Genomic DNA, 22,848 nt, shown 5'->3' on the forward strand with positions numbered 1-22,848 from the left:
AAAGCTCCAATTAAAAAGTTCAGGGTTTCCTTGCTTCCTTGCCCTTTGTTTTTGCTGCTGAAATTTGAGTTTGGGCACACACAACACACCTCCAGCAATACATGCCCACCTGATGCAAGTCCACACCAACCTCTCGTCATTTGACTCGTTCTGCAAGCTCTGAAAGGTTGCTGGGGTTGCGGTCTTGATGTTCCTTCCATTAGCTTTTGTGAAAGGGGCCTTTTTGAAAAGCACACCCTAAATTACCTGCAGCTACGGTGATTAAAGCTTTTAGATACTTTGTTCCTTGTACATACAATAATGTGGGCGTGCAACTTATGGTGACTGGAGGGCCTTATAGGTGACAGTAAGAGAATATTCACTGGTTTTGAAAATCTTACTCCCAATCTGCCTGTTCGCTGCTGAATGAAAGAAATAATTACTGAGCAAAATCAACTAAGGATGCTTGCATTTAGTACCTTGAACCTGGGTAGTTCTAAACAATCCAGGACAAAAAGTAGGGGAAAGCATTTGTTGTTCAGTATGAGCCACAAAACCTTGGATGGATCCTGTTTTCAGCACTTGGGTTTATTCTACATACCTAGAAATTATTAATGAGTATGGCTCAGCAGTGTGCAGCTAGGAAATTTTATTTTATTTTTAAATCCAAACTTCTATCATTATCATGTAAATAATGCAATACATTTTGAATTTTTTAAAAAATATATATGGGTGGGTGGATGCCAAAGGAAATATATTTCCATACATACACATGGATATGTGCAGAGATATGTATAAAGAAAGAAGAAAAGAAGATATATAATAAAATTCAGTAAGAAAATAATCTAATTAACACTGATATTGAATTAACACAAAAAGTGTAAATAAATTAATTAATGAAGAGATGACAAAAATGGAGGGGTGGGGGAGCATTTATCTGATCATTGTTCTGATCATTGACCTGCTTGTTGATCCCACCTTAATGATGTACAGTGGTACCTCGGGTTACATACGCTTCAGGTTACATAAGCTTCTAGTTACACACTCCGCTAACCCAGAAATAGTGCTTCAGGTTAAGAACTTGGCTTCAGGATAAGAACAGAAATCGTGCTCCGGCGGCAGCAGGAGGCCCCATTAACTAAAGTGGTGCTTCAGGTTAAGAACAGTTTCAGGTTAAGAATGGATCTCCGGAATGAATTAAGTACTTAACCCGAGGTACCACTGTACAATGTTCCCAGTAATATTATAAAATTTCAGAGTTGTAAGGGATCCCAAGGGTCATCTAGTCCAACTTCCTGCATTGCAGGAATCACATCTGACTAACGGCCAATATACAATATACAAGCAATATCCGTAGAAATAAAAATACAACCTGAAACCACTAAAACAATTATATAAAAATATACAAAAAGCAAATCGAACATGTACCATAATGAACCAGGACAAAAAAATAATAATGACTCTTGAGGGTAAGCATTATAAATATGACATGGTACATCGTGCAAATGTGTTCATTTTGCAAATTGCAGACTTTGTCACCCAAAGAGTTCTGCCCTGTAACCTATCAGTCTTTGCTTCTGGAAACTTCTCAGCACCTAAGCCTTCTAGTAGATGGCCGTGTTTAATGTGTGTGCATTTGTGTTACGTGTGTGTTGTAAAATGTATGTGGGGTGTGTATCAGACGTTTGGGGATTATTTTCCTTGGCGACATATACAGACTCTACTGAATGGCAAGTAGACATCTTCCCGTTGTTATAGCAACCAATTAGTATGCATGCCTGTTTAGGAAATATGTGGATTTGAAAATTGGAGACTGGATTTCAAATTGGCCTTCTTTCTTGGTTTTGAAATCAGTTTCTTGCTTCAGTCGCTCCACCATGATGACCAAGAGTAGCTTACTCACCACTGAGTAGGCCGGATTTTCTGGATCTCTTACGTTAGATCTATTCTAGGCATCTGTATTACTTGAGGAATAAGGCTCTGAGATTCCAGTTCTCATTCATTGTCATCAGGCATCTCCCAAAAGCTATGGGGAAATATACAGGGCTCCAGTCTCCCCAAGTGCAGCGAAGGCAACTATAGGACAGATGGCATTCCTGGCAGTGCTGATTTTCATCCTAGGCTCAAGGCCAGATCCATTTTATATTATTTTTTTAAGGGAAGAAGCATTGGCTCTGTGGACATCCTTTTCGGGAAGGACTCGAGGGAAGTCAATTAAACAAAACACCACTTCTGAAATTGCACACGAGACAGGCAGTGGGGTGTTGACAAAACTGCCAACAGTAATGTATTAATGGCGGCCGGACCTGGAGTCTCAAGTGCAAAATAAAGGAAAGTATACGCAGCAACTATAATTAAAATGAATACATGTGGTAAATTTTGCAGGAACAATTGCCCATGTGGCTTTTTGTCTGAATTGGCAAATGCATTATTTCAAAGCTTCTAAAGTCTTTTGCTGTCAATGAACTTTTCCCACACACATTAATGTTAATTGCAAGGGGTTTCGGAGGGTTATTCTTGTGGGATAACCAGCCTCATATAACCAACATGCTTAGGCCCAATTAATGCATGAAGGGGTTAATACCATAGCTTAGGTTTCCTGCCAGGCTTCCTGCTATGTCACTTCCTCTTACCTTGGGAGGAAATAGCTAATCAAGCCTAATGAAACTCAGCGAGTGAAGAGCTCTGAGCTGATTGCTCTAGCTCAGCCACATGACTCTCACCGGCCAATAATCTAGGAACTTCTGCCATTTTGTAACAAAGCTGAGTTTTTCTGCTTGTGCACGTTTTCTGACTGATGTATCGAAAAGCACATTAATCTGAGCTTTGAAGATTTTGTAAGTAGTCCATTTTTTTAAATTTACTAAATGTGAGGTCTTTTCCTATGCTGGGGGAAGCGGGGAACCTTGGAAAGGCCTGTTTTAAAAGTTTAACAGCCTATATGTCCATGCTTTACTTTGCTGCATTTTTTGTGACTTTAAATCTCTGCTGGGGTTCCCTCGCCAAACAGTACTAGCCCCAAACTTGGATCTTGCCCATCCGGGAATTCTCCCCCCCCCTCTCTCTGTGTGTGTGTATACACACACACACCACACACACACACACACACACACACACACACACATACTGCATCAACAATTCTAGGGCACACTTAAGCTCATTCAAGGTCTGTCAAGCCTACTTGTTACCCATGCAAACCACAAATGCCTCCATTTTCTCTGTGACTGCTCATTGCCAAAGACAGTAATGGAAATGTTTTTATGATCAGCCTCTGATTTGCCCAGAGGAACCCCTGACTACCTCCCAAGAAACCCCCAGGTCCTAAAAACAGGGTAGCCACCAATGGTATTCCATCCACTGGTGAAAGGCATCCATTAAAGGAACAATTAGAGAAGTAATTTTTGATTATTCATCTTCTGCTGCAGCTGCCCCATGTTATGAATTCTGCTCGGGGGGCGGCAGCGGTTAACCCCTTAGATAGAATAAATATCAGGGGAGAGGGCTGAAGGCGAAAGAGGTGTTTTGGTTTTATGATAAAGATTGTCTTCTACAATAGACGAGTATAAGACCATCACTTTCTGTACTTCCTAGTCTGGTCCAGGTGTTTTGGCAAGCTCAGGGTTGGAGGACTTCAAACTACCCCACCTCTTAGTGAAAAATACAGTGGTACTTCTGGTTACATACTTAATTCGTTCCAGAGGTCCGTTCTTAACCTGAAACTGTTCTTAACCTGAAGCACCACTTTAGCTAATGGAGCCTCCTACTGCCGCTGCGCCACCTCTGCGCGATTTCTGTTCTCATCCTGAAGCAAAGTTCTTAACTTGAGGTACTATTTCTGGGTTAGCGGCGTCTGTAACCTGAAGCGTATGCAACCCGAAGCGCCTGTAACCTGAAGCGTCTGTAACCCAAGGTACCACTGTACCTCATCTTTCGCCTGCTTTGAAATCTGATCTCTTGATTTGTTTTTGTTTTGCCTAACTTCATGTTCAGTATGGATTCCTATTTCCTAAACATGTTTTTGAAGGCTATGGTAAACTTGTCATGTGAGCTAAGCTTCGTTGGATTCACAACTGTTTCTCTGGAAGCTTCTTGAGGGGAAAATGTTGCGGTGAACCAGATATTGCACACACCACCACAGTTGGCCATCCATGAGATAGTGAGAGAAAAATGAATGGACGTTAGGGGTCATCCTCTCATGCTTTGAAGGCTAAGGGGATGTGTCTGTACCGTATCTTTAAACCAGGCATCCGTATCTTTAAACTCGGCCCTCCAGATGGTTCGGGACTACAATTTCCATCATCCCTGACCAGTAGTCCTGTTAGCTAGGGATGATGGGAGTTGTAGTCCCAAAACATTTGGAGGGCCGAGTTTGGGGATGCCTGCTTTAAACTAAGCTGGTGTGGCCATGAGCATTGCCTTGATTTCACAGTGCCTGCCTGATAAACCATAGTGAAGCTGCTCCCAATATATTGGAGGTGGAAGAGAGAGAGAGGAGAGAGAGAGAGATGCCTAGCTGAGAACTTTAAAACAGCTACAGCCTACAATATTGTCATAACAGATACAGTGGTACCTCGGGTTACAAACACCTCAGGTTACAAACACTTCGGGTTACAGACTCTGATAACCTGCAAGTAGTACCTCGGGTTAAGAATTTTACCTCAGGATGAGAACAGAAATTTCGCACCGGTAATGCGGCAGCAGCGGGAGGCCCCATTAGCTAAAGTGGTACCTCAGGTTAAGAACGGAACTTCCGGCACGAATTCAGTTCGTAACCCGAGGTACTGTACCACTGTAATAAGAAGGGTTGGAATGTGTTTGCTTTGGCAGAATTTCAGAATGAATGCACACCAATATTTTGATATCTATGCTGAGGACTGATTCACACAATACTGTATATATTTTGGGTGTATAGCTAAGATGTCTGAAACTAGGGACAGGGAAGCTGTAGTCCTGCAAATGTTACTGGACAACAACCCCCATGATTCCCAACCACTGGGCACAAGCCCCTTAAGCATACATCTGAAAAAGGAAAAACGAAAGACTACATGTCAGCAGTGTACACATTTATCATACAGATACATGAATCACAGAGCTAACATTGGCGGCAAATGCTGTTTAGGGTACGCTCAGTGGCAAACCTGGTTTTGCTGCTACATAATGTGTGAAACACCCTGTTTTTACTTTCATCATGGATCACAAAGTAGAGCAGGGTGATGGATGCTTTGCAAGGAAGAAGTATTAACCTCTGACTCCCTTTCTGGCATAAGTTGTCTATGCATTGTGCTTCAAATACTTCACATTGATTTCAGTGAAATATACGGTACACACCTATGGAATATTTGTATAGCAATTATGAACAAGGATCATGGTTGCTTTTCTGCCAAGCCCCACAACGACATGGCAATAATACTGCTCAGCATTTGACTAAATGATGACTTGTATACACAGCTGAGCTGTACACAGCTGAGCGCCAAAAATGGAATTATGCCTCCATTCTCAGGCTCATTTGTCAAACGTCAATACAACAATGGAGCTCCTGTTCAAGACTGAAATAGCTATAACTATTAACTTGTTAATACGTGAAATAAACACTTACAGTGTTGCTTTAGGGAGCGAAAATGAAAGAAAGACAGTTGTGTAGGCCGTTTGTTATAATGTAGGAATAAATGTACATAATCACTTGTGCTTGATCACTAAAATATCTCTCCATCCCATGAACACAAACATGAGTCATACACATCTCTGCAAAGCAACTGGGATCACAATGTGTACTTTTGGGAAAGCAGATCGTATTATTTACTGCATGAGATTTTGGCATCGCAAAATATATTGCTCCAATAATTCTCTTCCTTTTCCTTCCCTCTGCTGAACCCGATGGCTTATCTAACAGTAGCTATTTAGTGTGATAATGGCGTTTGACAGATTGGATACAAACACCATTGTCACACTCCACAGCTCCAGCAGGAAAGAGGCACTGAGGAGTGGGGAGACGTGCAGCTCTAGATTTCTGAAATTATAACAACAGGTACCTACAATAAAACAGAGAAAGGGAATACGTTTAAAGAGGTGAACATGATAAATTCTGTAGGTAGAAATCATTTCCATTGTGAATGCAAGCTGTTTGGCTAACTAGACTGTCAACAGTTGATAAACCAATTGACTCCAACCTATAAATGTGGTTTGGCTGGAACCAATTTAGCCATGCTGAGCCCAGCCTATTAGCTCATGGTAAATGAAGCAGAAGGAGACTCTAGAATCCTGGTCAATACAGTAGGCTGTCTGGCCCATTCACTTTCCCTAAAATATTTTTTAATGACATTTTAGTTGTAAACTAAAATAGCCACAGCTTACTCATTAAATCACAGCTATTGCTGAAGTCAGAGTAATAGAACTTACAGTGGAAGAAACAACCAACCCTGCACTATAATTTCCCATTAAAGGTAAAGGTAAAGGTACCCCTGCCCGTACGGGCCAGTCGTGTCCGACTCTAGGGTTGTGCGCCCATCTCACTTAAGAGTCCGGGGGCCAGCGCTGTCCGGAGACACTTCCGGGTCACGTGGCCAGCGTGATGAAGCTGCTCTGGCGAGCCAGCACCAGTGCAGCACACGGAAACGCCGTTTACCTTCCCGCTATAAAGCGGTACCTATTTATCTACTTGCACTTAGGGGTGCTTTTGAACTGCTAGGTGGGCAGGAGCTGGGACCGAAAGATGGGAGCTCACCCCGCCGCGGGGATTCGAACCACCGACCATACGATCGGCAAGTCCTACATATCATGCTTCAGAAACAGATAATATTCCAACTGAGCAATAGAAAGAAAATGCTGCAGTGTGGACTGCTCCCGTCTTTGTAGATCAGGCTTCCTCAGCCTCGGCCCTCCATATGTTTTTGGCCTACAACTCCCATGATCCCTAGCTAGCAGGAGGAATTGTAGTTTCAAAACACCTGGAGGGCCGAGGTTGAGGAAGCCTGCTCTAGATCTCAAGCTGATTATCCAGGATTTATCCCCCTGGTTTAGATCCCATACATGTTGCTCATGTCCCTTAGGGCAACATCCACCCCTGCCCTCTCTCTTGCCTTTGATGGGTTGTTCTTTAATGAGAGATGTGGGCTGAACCAGTGATACTTTGAAAACACTTTGAAGAAAATATCCTTAAATTCCCTGCTCCCAAACAGCTGTAGGTTGAGTGAAGATTAAGGAGAACACAAATCTCGTATGGGTATGAAATACTGCATGGGTATGAAATACTGCATGGGTATGTCAAATACTGTTGTTGCCTTTCTCAACCTTGAGTCCCTAGATGTTGTTGGACCACAACTCCCATCATCCCTAGGTAGCAGGACCAGTGGTCAGGGATGATGGGAGTTGTAGTCCAGCAACATGTAGGGACCCAAGGTTGAGAAAGGCTGTGGTAGGTAATGGGACAGATGCAGAATGCAGCCCGGAGGGCCTGTGGCTAAGCAAGATGAGTCGGGTACTTTTCCGAATTATGTGACGCAGTTTTCCAACCATATAATGTCTTCTGAACTGGAAATATTAGATGAGAATGTGCCTAAAGATGCACCAGTTTGCAAAAAAAAAAAAAAAAAACCTTAGGGAAAATGGCATCTATAAATGGGTATATTTGGAGAAAGGCAGAGGAAATCTCATCACAAACTGATATAGAAGTGTAGCAAACCAAAAGAAGAGAGAGAAATTAAAATAATCTGAAACTGACAGATATGTTCATACCTAATGGGACCTATCAGCCATTCAGGTGATGCGACTGGTGACCATGACCCAATAGGACCTTACTGGTCACAGCAGCACACTATTAGCTGATTTAAAACCCTACATCGTGCACCAGCCTGATTTGAAGTCTTCCTTAGTTCAACACAGCGTGGTAGAAACGCAGTTGGCACTCAGACCTGGATTATTTCACATGCACCTCTGCCCTAAGCTGTGGCATTGAGTTGAGTATATTGCATTGTTTGTGGCATCACACCCTGAAAACTCAGCTGGTGCAGCAAACTCCGAGGGCACCTGTTGCACCCTGAAAACTCAGCTGGTGCAGCAAACTCCGAGGGCACCTGTTGCACCTGAAGTATATAGAATTTTGGCTCCATGATAGGGTACCCCTGATCATTCCCTTGCCACCATTTTGGGGGGTGGAGGGAAGAGGCAGGGCAAAATACTGTGCCTTACCATGTTGCATACAAATATTATCTTTCATGTTACCTGGAAGAGAACTTGCTTCTTTCTCAAAGATAAAGGAACTGCTTGCTTGTTGAACTCTAGCGTCTTAATACCAAAGTGGGTTACGATCCATAAAATCACAGAAGCATTGTGGGGTTTCTCTTGACATGGCTTTGTGGAGAAGTCAAGGCTTGGTTCTTGACGCATGCTGTTGCAAATAGGAAAAGAACAGGAAGTTGGAAGGTTGGAGATAAGTATACCAATGTCAGAGCTCCCCCGCCCTTTCTCCTTCACCCCCACCAGAATCGTGTTTCACTCTAATTTCAAAAGCCCCTTTGAAGAGAAAGAGAGAAAGATTTAACTAACCTGATTAAAGTGGCACTGTGGGTGTAAGGCTATTTTGTAAAAATGATTAGTTTTCAGAAGGAACAGGCATTTCATTTTCCTAAGTGCCCATTTTTTTGTTCCTTCCCTAATGAAGGAAAACAATAAAAAGAGAGGTGTTTGTCAACCTTCGAGAAATGAAATGGAAAAGCTTGTCAAGGTGAGAAATTTGTTGGGGAAAGTGAAAGCCAATTTTCCCGTATGATACAGCAGGTTTGGCGTGCAGAATTCCATAGCGGGAAGGGGACGGCTTTTTCTGTTTTTTGTTGGAATGCTTCTGAAACAAAGATAATCAGGAACAGACAAACGATTCTTTGCAATCTGGACAACCTTTGTGTTACAAACACCAGCAAGGGTTCAGCTCCAACCACACATTTTCCTCTTTGTGTAACTGGGCGGGGGGAACTTTTGCCAAATCACACCCAAAATAGTATGTACTGGGGAAAAGTCAGAATCAAAGGTCTGGGGGTGAATCTGTAGTTTGAGGGTAGAGAGGAGATCCTTTGCAGAAGATCCTTTGGTAAATTTGCTTTAAAAAATAATGATCACATAGCTAATGACCTGGAGGGCCCCTGCCTGGGTTCAGTGGACAAATAGCCTGATCTGGTGCAAGGTGGCTTCTTCCTAGGATCTGTTCTCCATGTATGTTGATAGCACTGGATGTAACTGACTGGGATGTGGACCCACTGAACTGCATCCAAAACTGGGGCCAGACATGATAGGGGCAGCCCCAGTCACATGCCTAGTGGGATCTGATGCTAATGTCAGAATGTGCACACAGCTGAGGGGAGACAACAGAGTTGGCCCAAAGCATTGTGTTGCCTGAGAAGGACAAGATGGCACCCTCATTCCATTTATGGAACCAGAATAGACTGGCTGTGGAATCTTACTTCAATACTGGGGATGGGGTAACTGAGGGCTAACTTAAGAGGGCACAGGGTAGGCTGCATGAGCGTCAACATCTCTCTGCTGCTCCCCTACGCCTTCAACATCTGCCACCTGAGACAGCCTCCTCACTCCTGCCTAACAGTAGGGCTGGCCCTGAGAGCCGGGCCCTAACCATTCTGCTGCTTCCCCTTGCCACTATCTACCTCATATCACACATTTTTTCTCTCTGCTTGTAAGTACTGGAACCAGACTGAGAGTAATGCACTTGCTGCAAAGGAAGAGAAGGGAGAGGGAACAATAAGTGTGGCTGTCTCCATCATGGCTAGTTTTAGCCCCAATGTTGACTTCCCCAGCTTGCTGTGTGGACAACCACACCACAGATGGTAAACGTATTTATGTAAGTCACAGAAAGGCCGTTGCAGAGGCAGTATGAAGCAATGTCTGCTGAGGAGGCCTCAAGGGAGCGTGACACAGCCATCGCTACCACTGCGGCTGCAGGCAATGCATTCCTTAGAGGCCAAATCTGCTGCCCCTGCGGATCCTGCCACCCAAGGCAGTCGCCTCAGCTTGCCTCATGGGTGGGCAAGCCCTGGCTCTGCCTCCATAGTTGGAGGCAGTTGGATATCTGTTGTTGCCAACTGCAGGAATCCTGCTTGTGGTTTCCCACAGACATCTGGTTGGCTGGCCACTGTCAGAAGAGAGCGCTGGACTAGATGGGCCGTTGGCCTGATCCTGTAGGCTCTTATTATGTTCTTAAGAGGAAAAGCTTCCCTCTGGCCTTGTTCTCTGCTGCTCAGAGTTGCAGTCTAGAGAGCCTGGCCTTGCATTGTCTTACCCCTGCTAAGCTTTCTGTCTGTGCAGTCACCTAAATGTGCACCCATCCACAAACCTTCTATTTCATTAAGGGACTACAGTGGTACCTTGGGTTAAGTACTTAATTCGTTCTGGAGGTCCGTTCTTAACCTGAAACTGTTCTTAACCTGAAGCACCACTTTAGCTAATGGAGCCTCCTGCTGCTGCCGCGCCGCCGGAGCACGATTTCTGTTCTCATCCTGAAGTAAAATTCTTAACCTGAGGTAATATTTCTGGGTTAGCGGAGTCTGTAACCTGAAGCGCCTGTAACCTGAAGCATATGTAACCTGAGGTACCACTGTATTGTTGTCATGCAAATTGGTGCTTTTCAAGCTATGAAGTGGCAGGTTAGCAATTCCCCAGCCCCAATGTGCCAGGGACAGGTACCATATGTGGTCCTTGAAGCGTCCTACCCAACCTGGGTTATGATGGAATCCCCACAGTCCAGCAGCCAATGGCTCATGGAGAGGCCCCTGTCTGTGAAACACCACTTTGAGTAGCACTGAGGTAAATCATGGTTCACCTTATGAAATAACAATTATTGTTGTAATGACTTAAAAATAAATAAATGAGGCATTGTGCAGAATATATTAAAATACAGGCCCGGCCCAATGAGCTTGCAACCTAATTTATACAGAAATAAAATTTTAAAAGAAAAGAAAACTAAGAATTGGAAGAGAAGGCATATTATCTCACAGGAAATAGAACCATAGAATTGGAAGGGACACTAAGAGTCATCTAGTTCAACCCCCACAATGCAAGAATCGAAACATGCAGTCCCCCATCCAACTCTCCTGGGTTTTAGGGAGGGTTCTCTTCCAGCCCTACATGCAGATGTCGGGGATCAAATATGGGAAATTCTACAAGCAAAGCAGATGCTTCACCACTGAGCTACAGCTCTGGCCTTTACACACACACACACACACACACACACACACACACACACACACACACACTAGCTGAAATAAATTAGTCTTGAGGCATTTTTTTTTTAAGTGGAAGATAAGCGGTTTGATGAATATCAGTGAGTATAAAGAGTTCCACAGAAAAGGATAAAGGATAGGAAAAGGTCAAGGGCATGGAACAGAAGAAAAGGTTTAACTAGCTTTAACTAGCGACAATGAACCAGAGGAATGCACAGGCAGAGAAGGCAATTATAGTGGGACCAGAGATGAAAGATAAACTGGAGAATAAATACAGATGAACGGAAAAGGACAATATAAAACCTGACATACTAAAAGGAAAAGGTAAATAGCGAAGTGGGATCAAAATTAGAGCAACATGGCTGAATTTAGACATGTGCCTCTCCTCCAGATGTGAAAGGCAACCCAGAGCAGAGACACACTAGATTTCATGTTAAATCCCCATGGGATAGCGAGGCTTTCTGGGTATCTGGTGTGGCCTGAAATTTACTCCAGAATCCCCATCAAGTGAGGGGGGGTTCTGCAGAAGTGATTCCTTAACAGCCAAATCTAAGCAGAAATATATTTTTCCAGAGATTTTCCTAAGGCCTCGTCTGCACCATACATTTAAAGCAGTATCAGACCACTTTAAACAGTCCCAGCTTCCCCCAAAGAATCCTGGGAACTGGGTGATTTGGTTATTAGGAGGCCCGTATTCCATGAACAGAGCTACAATTCTCAAGAGTGCTTTAACAAGCAATCTCTCTTCTCGGGGAACTCTGATGAGGCCTGAGTAATAAATGCTTGGAAACCATTGCAAAGAGGCCATTCAGCATTTTCACAGAAAAGCACTGTTGTCAAGTGAGCTAGAGTAGAGCTCCAGTTTGCACCAGTAAACAACACTCACACTGGGGAAAAACAGTCCCTGTAAATCTGGTAAAAGTGGGAGGTATGAAAGAGTGAATTATCTTGAGGGCCAAACTAAACGTTTGCTTAAATGCTCAGGATGCATTTAGTTTTATTTCTTTATTTAATGCATTTATACCCTGCTTTTCACTGTGAAAAATTCCTTGGTTGCACTAAGAAAGCTGTTTTGCCAGTGAAAATATTTTTGCTTGTGCAATGGAACGTTTCCCCACTCTCCTCCTCCTCCTCCTCTAGGCACCCTAAATCTGTTCTAGAGTTTCCCTCAACCCTCCGGAGTAGATCCGGGTAGAGTTCAGGTCACGCACAGAGGCAGAAGAGGAAGTAAAGTCCCGCTGTGCAAGTGGAAATCCTTGCTTGGTGACGGGATGCATTAACAGGACCCTGTACTATGGGAAGAATTCAATGCAGCGCTAAGGAGATTGCTGTATCGGTGCAAGAATTTCTGCTTGCCTGATAGAATTAGCTCACCTCTCCTCCAGGTGCATGCTGTTCTGGGGTTCTCCCCCAACCCAATTTGGAGGGATACAGAGAAAAGAGGGGTGGGGGGAGCCCAACTGCACTGGCAGAAATCCTTGCACAGGCTTCTGCTACTGGGACTGATTAGCTGAGTCTGCCCCTAAATGTCTCAAAGTACTTTGTATGGGTAGATGGTGATGGTGGTGGTTCTTATGGAGAAGTCAGTGAGCGAGGAATGGTAGCTTGCATTCCCACCCACCCCCACCTTGACTGAAATGCCCCCACTCTTTGTCCACACAGATAGGAAGGAGCCTTAGAAAAAGCCCCATTAACACCAATGGAGACTCCCTTCCAAGGTTCCTAGTCATGTTGTGTGTGGTGTGTGAGAGAGAACTAATCTCCAGTCTACTCATGGTAGAGTGAAGAGATAAGTCTCCGCTTCCCACATGCTACCTTCATAGTAAGAATCACCCCTCTGCACCTATAAGCAAATGAAGATGAACAAGCAAAATTCAGCAAACTTCTAAAATGGACCAGCAATGTGGCAAGCCTAGTTGGGAGGGGGGGTGAGGGAGAGCTCCACTTCCACCCTCCCCACAGCGTTATCAAGGACTCGTCATAGTATAGCAATTACTCGGAGGGAAACAGAAAACGAACAGCAGAAAAATATTGGTTCCTAGGGTTTGCCATTCTTTCCAAACCTCATGGTTATTAGACATGGAGGTGACAAGACGGCTGCTTGCTAGCAGAAGGGAGGAGAGGGCTGCTGAGGTCTGCTGGTAGCCCCATGGCAACGTATGCCCCCTACGTCCCCTGGCATCCCCTTGGGGCTGAAGAATGGCGTGGGAGCGACGTGAAAGCAATTGCTGAAAACCAGCAAAGGAAAATATCAGCGAGGAACAATTGCGTAGCTGACTGCGCTCCACGCAGGGGAAAGGATTTGAAGAAAGCTGTTGTCGTTTATATAAATCTAATATACTCCCTGATAAAAACCCAATCGTGCTTATTATTAGCATCATTATTTTGTCAATTTTCAACTAGCTTTTGTTCTCAGGGCTCACTGCAGCTAATAGCAGGAATGCTTCCTTTCCAAAAATTGCACATTCAGAGTTAGTTAAAATATTAAAATTTGGCAGCAAGCTTGATGGGGTGGGGGAGTTGCTGCAAGCTCACAAAGCGCCCTGCCTTCTCGTCTGTCTGCTGAGAAAACGGCAACTTGCGGTTTTGCATCTTGCGGGTGAAGAGCTGTGATTCTGGGTAACAGCTCTGATGTTAACATGGCCCGTACAAGTGGGCCACTGGCATGAACTGTCTTTCTTCCTCAAAGTCAGCATAATCACACTACAGTATTTATGGGAGGAAAGCTTTGAAAAGTATTTGAGGATATGATCGTGGTTGCCGCTAATGGCGTGCACCTCTCGGTACCAATTATCTACCCATCAGTTTGAACCCCTCGTTCCTTTTTAATGAAACACGCGGAAGTGATTTCACTTACCGTCCTGTGGGATTGCAGCATGATCTTGTTTTTGCCTTGTGCTTTAAAGCTCCTTTGCTTTTGCTTTTCTCTCAAATGCTGAACGCTGTTGTTCTGTCTATACTAGAAGAAGGCATTCAGAGCATCTGTTCCCCAAACTGGCTCCCCCTTGGCCTTTATGGGATCCGGAGTTTCTAAGTAAACAACCCAGCCTGATAAGTCACATTAAAATATTGATCCATGTGGGACGGCTTTCGCTCCTCTGCATGGCCGAGGGTGATTTGCTTGGACGTAGTAAGCTAAGGGGGGGCGGGAAGAGGGGGTCACTATAAGTTATTTATCCTCTTTGCTTGGGACAGAGTTGTAGTGAGAAAGCGGAATTGGGGGGCTAAGAGAAGGGAATTGTTAGATTATGCCAGACCTACTGAAAAAGGTCAGAGTATTCTGAAGGTTAGAGTATTTGGATTTCTCTTTCTGTGTTGGTTGTTTGATAATTGTTTGTAAATTTCAAAATCTGGAAAAAAAAACCCTAAATAAAATACAGTATGGGAAAAAGAAAGAAAAAAGTTTAGAGTATCTCAATGCAACCACATAAAGTGGTACCTCAGGTTAAGTACTTAATTCGTTCTGGAGGTCCATACTTAACCTGAAACTGTTCTTAACCTGAAGCACCGATTTAGCTAATGGGGCCTCCCGCTGCCGCCGCACCGCCGGAGCATGATTTCTGTTCTTATCCTGAAGCAAAGTTCTTAACCTGTGTTGAATGGTTTCTTTAAATGTAAAGGTTCATCATTGTTCCACCCAATGTGTATGTCTTTAAGGGGCCAGAGCAAGGGCCAGAGCAAAATAAGAGACCCAGCTTTACAGCTGTGAAACATAGCAGGTGCTGCTGAGTTGTACTGATTAAGGTGTGTCAGCATTTGGTTGTAGTATATAAGGAGCAGCACCTAGCTCTCCCATTACCCTGGGGGATGGGTTGGTGGTTGGGTCTGGTTTGTTGTTGATGTATTTAGCGTATAAGGAGTTTTTGTTTTTGTAATTAAAACCTTGTTTAAGTTATTTTTGAGTCCCTTTCTTTTTAATGCATGGTCTCCCCAGCAAGCTCTCTGCAGCACTACCATACTGCAAATAGCCAACATCTTTGGTTATGGGCCCAGCTGCTGAGTGGATGACTGCATATTTTTGGACTCTGAGAAAGGTTTGAAAACTCCTTCTCCTGTTAGTGTAGTTTTTGTGGGTCTGGAAGATTTCCAGAATGGTTGACCGGGTTCCTGAAGCTGAGAAGGCTCTGGTCTTCCCACAGCTAACAGATGAGAACTATAGTTTATGGTCTTTTCGGGTGGAGGCGCTTTTGACCTCTAGGGAAGTATGGACCTATGTGACTGATGACCCTCCTGATCCTGTAACTAATGCTTGGTCGAAAGGAGATGCAAAAGCCAGGGCGATAATTAATTTGGCAGTTAGCGACCAGCAAGTAGTCTATATAAGGAATAAGAAAACTGCCAAAGAAATGTGGGACAGTCTTGCAGCAGTGTATGTTAGAAAGGAGTCAGCGTCTGCATTGACGTTTTTCAAGCAGCTGTACCAGACGAAGTTGCAGCCTGGTGGTGATTTGGCAGCACACTTGAGACGTCTGGAGGCAATACGTGGCGAATTAATTCGAAGGGACATGGACATACCTGATATTCAGTATGTTTTTATCATTCTTTGTTCCCTTAATGAGGACTTTGATGGTATAGCTAGCCAGATATCTGCCGTCCCACCAGCACAATTAACTGTGGAAGGGGTGACGGCAAGATTAATGGGCGAGTTGGATAGAAGGGAGGCTTGTGCTATAAGCACTCCTATTTCTAGAAGTAATGAGGAACGCCATATGCAAACTTGTGGTGATGCGACTGCATTTAAAGCTGCAAAGCGTTGTTGGTTCTGCAATAAGCAGGGACATTTTGCAAAGGACTGCAGATCCAAAAGAAAGCAAAGTACTCCTAAGCCTGTTTCTGTTCGTCAGTCACGGTTGTCAGCCCAGCAGTCGACATCGTACCGTAAAGACAGAAACGAGCCGCGAGCTTTTCACGCTCAGACTGCAGATCATAAAAGAATTAAAGGTGCCAAGTGGAAGTCTTTTATTGTGGACTCAGGAGCCTCTCACCACATTTGCAACGATCGAAGTTTGTTTATTTCTTTCGAAGAGGAAATTGGTAATGTACATTTAGCCAATTCACAAGTCTTGCAGTCGCTTGGCAGGGGTACTGTTAAACTTGACTCTTTAAACATTACAATAGCGAACTGCATTTACTGCCCATCAGTGGACAATTTATTATCAGTAAGGTGTTTTGCTCGTCAAGGCATAAGTGTGCGTTTCTTAAATTCAATGTGTGAGTTTTTTGAGGGAAACAAACGTCTATTGTATGCCCGGGACTCTGATGGTTTATATAGACTGTATTTTCGCACCTACTCCCAATCGCCTATAAATTGCAGAGCAGCACAGTCAAGCCAGGGGTTGAGAAATGTAAGGCCACATTCTGGGTGTGTCCATGAGGCGCACAGAATTCTGGGACACTTGAATTTTGCTGATGTAATTAGGACGAAGAATATTGTTAATGGCCTCAACTTAAAACCATGTAAATTCTTTATGCAATATTTATCCTGTTGCAAGAATAAGATTAAGGTTGCACGCAAGGATAGATGCTCAGATAGGAAAGTAACTGAGCCATTTGAGCATGTACATTGTGACTTAGTTGGGCCACTCCCACCATCATTAGGAGGTTCAAAGTACTGGCTCACTCTCATAGACCAGTATAGTAGATATTGTTGGACTTATGCAATAGCTGACAAGTCCCAAGCATTTGAGAAGTACAAAGTTTTTTGCAACTGGGTAAAAACGCACTTTAACAAACCAGTTAAGAACCTGTTTTCTGACCGGGGCGGGGAATTTGTTTCTGAGGATTTTGAGAATTTCCTGGAAGCGCAGGGGACTACTCATGAGTTATCTTGCCCCCGAAGTCCCTGGCAAAATGGGCTTGTTGAAGTGGTGCAGCGTGACTTGCAGGCAGGGGTTAAAACTTATCTGCACGATGCTAAACTGCCCAAAGACTTTTGGGCTGAAGCGCTTAATGCGTTTTGTTATGTTAGAAATCGCAGTTATCATTCTGGTTTAGATGTCACCCCCTATGAGAAGCTGTTTAAAAAACGCCCTAATCTGAAATACCTACGCATTTGGGGTTCAGATGTAATTATGCATTATCCCGCTAAGCAGAAATTGGGTGAGCGTAGTGTTCAGGGAAAATTAATGGGCTACCAGCAGGGGGCGTACAGAATTTACATACCAGCAACTGGCAAATTTCATATTACCAGAAGCATGATACAAACTGTAAATTGGAATGGAGTTGCTGTCTTCCAAGATACTAATGGTATAGATAATACTGAGGAAGAGGAGGAAGAGGCAGCAGCAGGAGGAAATGGTGCTTCTGAATTAATGGAAAAAGACGAAAAGCCTGTTGAATCTGATAATTTGTTTGATGATTTAAAGTCACAGGCACCCGAGGGGAGGTTAGATTCTCTTGAGTTTTCTGACCGTGAGCTTAGCCTACAGGCACCTCTTCAGTCTGACAATGATGATTTACAACCTGAAACTAGTGGTTCACTTAGTCCCATTAAGTCTGAGGAGTCTGACTCTCCTTCTGGACTAAGACGTTCAGATAGAAAGAGGCAGAAGCCACGTTTTGCAGATGAACATTTTAATACTGTGTATGCCAATAAGGCGGTTTTTGAGCCAAAAAGCTACAGTGATGTTCAGAATTTACCTAAGCACCAAGCTGCAAATTGGTATAAAGCTATGAACTCTGAGATAGCTTCTTTAAAAGAGCATAACACTTGGTCTCTTGTACCACAAACCCCAGATATGAGACTTATTGATTCAAAATGGGTTTATAGAGTTAAAATGAATGACAAAAATGAAGTTGTAAGGTACAAGGCAAGATTAGTTGCTAGGGGTTTTCAACAAATTCCAGGCGAAGATTATGATTTGTGTTATTCGCCAAGTGTAAAATATGAAACAGTTAAACTTTTGTTAAAAGATGCATCACAACGTGGACATTCTGTTTATCACCTAGATATAAAAACTGCATATTTGTTTGCAGATTTAAAAGAACAAATTTTTATGCGTGTTCCTGAAGGCATAGACGCCGCTGAAGGTTTGGTATGCAAATTAAATAAATCCCTTTATGGTCTGCACCAAAGTGGAAGGAATTGGCACCAAACTTTAGCAAAAGAATTGCTGGATATTGGTTTTTCACAAGGAAAGGCAGACAACTGTGTGTTTATAAAGGAAGGGGCAAACTCTGTAACAAAGATATGTGTGTATGTAGATGACGTGTTAATTTCTACAAAAACTAAACAGGAATATGAAGAGGTAGTTTCACAGTTACAGAAGAAATTTGATGTGGTGGAATTAGGCATAGCTAAAAATTACTTATCCATGCAAATTGAGAAAGGCAAAAATGGATCTTTTCTGGTTCATCAAACTGCAAAAATTGATGACTTTGTTGAAATGCTACGTTTAGAAAATGCAATTGGGAAGGAAACGCCTATGGTGTGTGGTTTCACCTTTACATGTGAAGATAAACCATTTCCTAACAAAACTTTGTATCGTTCTGCCATAGGCAAGCTAAATTTCATTCAAAGAATCTCAAGACTAGATATAACTTATGCTTTTCACTTTCTGGCAAAATTTGTGGAAAAGCCTACTACACAATGTTTCTCTGCTCTTAAGAGAGTGGTAATGTACCTTAAACATACCAAACATTATAGGTTGCAGTTTACGTCAAGTATTGACAAAGGTTTTGAAATTTTCTGCGATGCATCTCATGCAGTGGAACAAAATAATTGCAGGGGTGTGTCTGGTATGGTGTTTTCTTATAACGGTTGTCCATTTGAATGGAAGTCCCAGGCACAAACCATTATGTCTCTCCACAACAGAGAGTGAATTATGTGCATGCGTTCAGGCTACTCGTGATGTAGAATGGTATCTGCAAGTATTTGCAGACCTACAGATGCAAGTAACACTACCAGTAAAAGTTTACCTTGATTCCCAGAGCGGACTCGCTATCCTGTGTTCAGAGACCAATACGCAGCGCACTAGAGTCTTGAGATTACGTTTGCAGTTTGTAAAGAAACTAATTGCTGATGAAATGATTGTATTTGAATATGTTCCAGGTAACAATCAAATTGCGGACATTTTTACAAAAGCACTTCCAAAGGTTACGCATGAAAGACATGTACAAAGTATGCTTTATGTTTTTGTTCCACAATGATGAACCGCAGGGGAAATGTTGAATGGTTTCTTTAAATGTAAAGGTTCATCATTGTTCCACCCAATGTGTATGTCTTTAAGGGGCCAGAGCAAGGGCCAGAGCAAAATAACGAGACCCAGCTTTACAGCTGTGAAACATAGCAGGTGTTGCTGAGTTGTACTGATTAAGGTGTGTCAGCATTTGGTTGTAGTATATAAGGAGCAGCACCTAGCTCTCCCATTACCCTGGGGGATGGGTTGGTGGTTGGGTCTGGTTTGTTGTTGATGTATTTAGCGTATAAGGAGTTTTTGTTTTTGTAATTAAAACCTTGTTTAAGTTATTTTTGACTCCCTTTCTTTTTAATGCATGGTCTCCCCAGCAAGCTCTCTGCAGCGCTACCATACTGCAAATAGCCAACAACCTGAAGCACTATTTCTGGGTTAGCAGAGTGTGTAACCTGAAGCGTATGTAACCTGAAGCGTATGTAACTCGAAGTCCCACTGTACAAGGCAGGGATAATCCCAGAGGCCTTGTTCTGTAACACAGCAGATGAGACAGTAAAACTGTTTTCTGGACCACACCAGTTAGACTGCAGGTAGGGGCAAATATGACTGAAAACTCCTCCATATAAAAAAAAACTCTCCATATAGTAAGCAAGCACATAGGGGAAAGAGTTATTGTAAATAACTCATTTACTAAATGTGCTTGGAGTGCTACGTCCAGTGAGCTTCCATTTGAGCCTTCACTTACAGTCTGGAATGATAGTATCAAGAAACCAGTCTTTTCCATCCCAAGGGCTGTTTGTGAAGACCAGGCTCAAATTCCAACTGAAATCCATGGATGTTAGTCACAACAGTATCCCCATTTCATGGTTGGAATGGGATGTGCAGCCCAAACTTAGGCACCTTTACTTGAGTACACACCCTACTGAGTCAAATGGGACTTCCTTCAAATGCAATACAGCTCTGCAGCCAGTGGCTGGCATTAAAATGGTGTCACAGTCAATTCTAGCACCACACAGAGTAGTGGTCAAGACTGACTAGGGTTTATGAATTTCAATGTTATCTGAGTTCTTCGTTACTCAGAAAAGATAACACTGTAGCAAATCCTGAGATCTACAGATGAAGGGCAGTATACAAATTTAATAAATAATAATTTCATTACTGTGGGTTATGTTCATCTAAACCAGCAGGCTTTGGGGAACTGACTGCTTTTGATGAAAGGGCTGGTGCCGTGCTGTTTTTATTGTAATTATCTATGTTTTAAGCAGATTTTATATATGTATATAGTTTTAATTCTATTCATATTTAAGTGTTTTTAATGATTGGGTTTTTCTATGTCTTTAGCATTCATAGGGCAGCTTATTATTTGTTTCCTGACAATTGTGTTATTTGCAAACAGATTTTTTTTCCTGGAAGGAAATAACACAGAGATGAGTGCTAAGCTTGTTGTCTAGTCTGCTGTATTTTCAGAAGTGGCCTTTATGTCCCATGAAAGCACACATACAATGCAGAAATTAACAGATAGGGAAACATCAGGAAAGTGGAATAATCTGTCTTGTGAATGCAGCCTAACAGAGTTATGCAGCCAAATAGATTTGAAACAGCTGAGGAACTGAGAGCAAAGAACAAAAATAGCAGAGAAGCAACAACAGACCAGGGGAAGAAGAGATGTTGAGCAGCATCAATATAATACAAATAATTTATGGCTTTTTTCTTTGCAATAGCTTGTTCACCAGCAACAAATGTGCTACTTTTGAAGCAGAATTGAAACCAGGGGTTTATTTGGAGTGGATGCATCCCTAACTTACACTTACCCTCGTTTGGGTGATTTGTCTCTGGTGATCTTTTTGTTCTGTGCCCTTTATTTTCCTTGTTAATAATTGCCCTGTGTGAGTTCACGGTGATACAGCATCTCGCCTTTGGTCGCTTGCCCACCTTGTTGCTACAGATGAGACTTTTGAAGACTTGTGCAATGAAAATTTTGCAAAGGGTATGGATTCCCCACATCGCATGCAGCTGCCAACCCGAAATTTAGGGTTGCAAAAGTCATGTGTTCCCAGCTTGACCCAGTTCTTTGGAAGGTCATGCCAAGTAATTTTGAAACAATAGTCCAGATTCCATGAATTCACTTGCCTGCTTGCCAGCAGCCACTACCTCTCAGTCGTCTGGCCAATGCTTGGACTCACATGTGAATGCACATGACTCAGGAAAGGAAGGGGGTCAGAACTGACCACATATAGAATCTTGGATACTAAGCTAAGCCAAAACTTCTGCCTGATGGGTTTCTGGTGGTATTGAATGAATCAGAAGAGAAAGGTCACAAAGAGTGATGCTGAAGTATCATCATGGGCTTTCAAGGGTGAAAGGAATCTTTCAAACGTATGCTTAGTTATCAACCCTTCCACAGATAAGAGGTGGTTATTCTTAAACCCCATTCAACAAACATAAACCAAGAGAGTCGGGATTTTCCATTGCGCCAACTGGTTTTTGAAATGCAGGAAGCAAGATTTTGAGGAACAAAGAACAAGTTGAAAACGGATGTGGACTGAGAATAGGGTGACTTACCCATCTCTGCCACAGGCCCACCAGAGACATTGACCCTAATATGGCGTGGGTTGTGCTTAGTTGCATGTGATTAAAAGAATATAAGAAGGTTCTGCTAGACCATAACAAAATATTAGAAGGTTCTGCTGGACCAGGCCAGTGGCCCATCTGGTCCTGCACCCCATTTTCACAGTAGCCCACCAGATGCCTATGGGAAGTTCATAAGCAAGATCTGAGCACAACAACAATCTCCACTTCTATGGTTTCCAGCAAAGCGGCTTCTCCTTCATGGAGAACACGTGTTGTGGTGGGAGCAACCACGATACCCCCTGTTGCTGGGCAGGTTTGTTTGGATGGCCATGAATTTGATTGGACACCTTTCATTGTTGCTGGGGAAAAGTTATTGTTGCAATTTTATTTGATTGATGGGGGCCCTATATATGTTCCCTATGTGCAGCATTGAGCTTCCTCTTTTCGCTGCGCACATCAGATTACCCGCCCACCCTCCCTTTATTTAGGGTTTGTTTGTGCTGACCTTGCTATGCCTGTCATGGGGTCATCTGCTTTGGGGTGGGGGCCTGGTAGGAATTTTACCATTTGGTTGATTGGCTGGTGCCATTTGGGTTTTGCCTACTGCATAGCAAATCGGCACAACTTGTAAGGTTGCAGTTAGGCATTGGTTAATTTTTGGTTGGTGGAGGGGATGTGGTTGGCTGTTCCTGCCCCTCCAATGCTGCTGCTGCAAGGGTATTCCGTTAAAAGAATCCAGGGGCTTGCCATGCTTTTGTCTAACTCCCAGGCAAAGGGCTAGGGCCACGCAAGAGCCCCTGGGAGCATTTGGGGAGAGGTGAGAGCCTGGCGCCCACCTTTAATCTCTCCCCAAAATTGTTTACCCTTACTGACTTCCGCAGGGGTGCGGTTGTCAGTTCTGTTCCTACCTCCAAGTGGGAACAGACAGTTGTTAACCAATGCCT

At 43.3% G+C, this 22,848-nt stretch overlaps 2 long non-coding RNA genes across 2 annotated transcripts in view; one reads left to right on the plus strand and one right to left on the minus strand.

Moving 5' to 3' along the window:
- Nucleotides 1-2,647: 2,647 nt before the first annotated feature.
- LOC307226404 overlaps nucleotides 2,648-22,848 on the plus strand; it is a 39,831-nt gene continuing 19,630 nt past the window's right edge. Inside the window, exon 1 of the long non-coding RNA XR_013843375.1 lies at nucleotides 2,648-2,816. This is a non-coding gene — a long non-coding RNA (uncharacterized lncRNA). The remainder of the gene's footprint in view (nucleotides 2,817-22,848) is intronic.
- On the minus strand, nucleotides 5,028-14,180 carry LOC307226398. Its single transcript, XR_013843366.1, has 3 exons — nucleotides 14,059-14,180; nucleotides 8,197-8,362; nucleotides 5,028-6,008 (listed from the first exon to the last, which is right to left on the minus strand). It is a non-coding gene; the product is annotated as an uncharacterized lncRNA (long non-coding RNA).

Source organism: Podarcis cretensis (assembly GCF_951804945.1).
Source record: "Podarcis cretensis genome assembly, chromosome: 11".
NCBI lineage: Eukaryota > Metazoa > Chordata > Lepidosauria > Squamata > Lacertidae > Podarcis > Podarcis cretensis.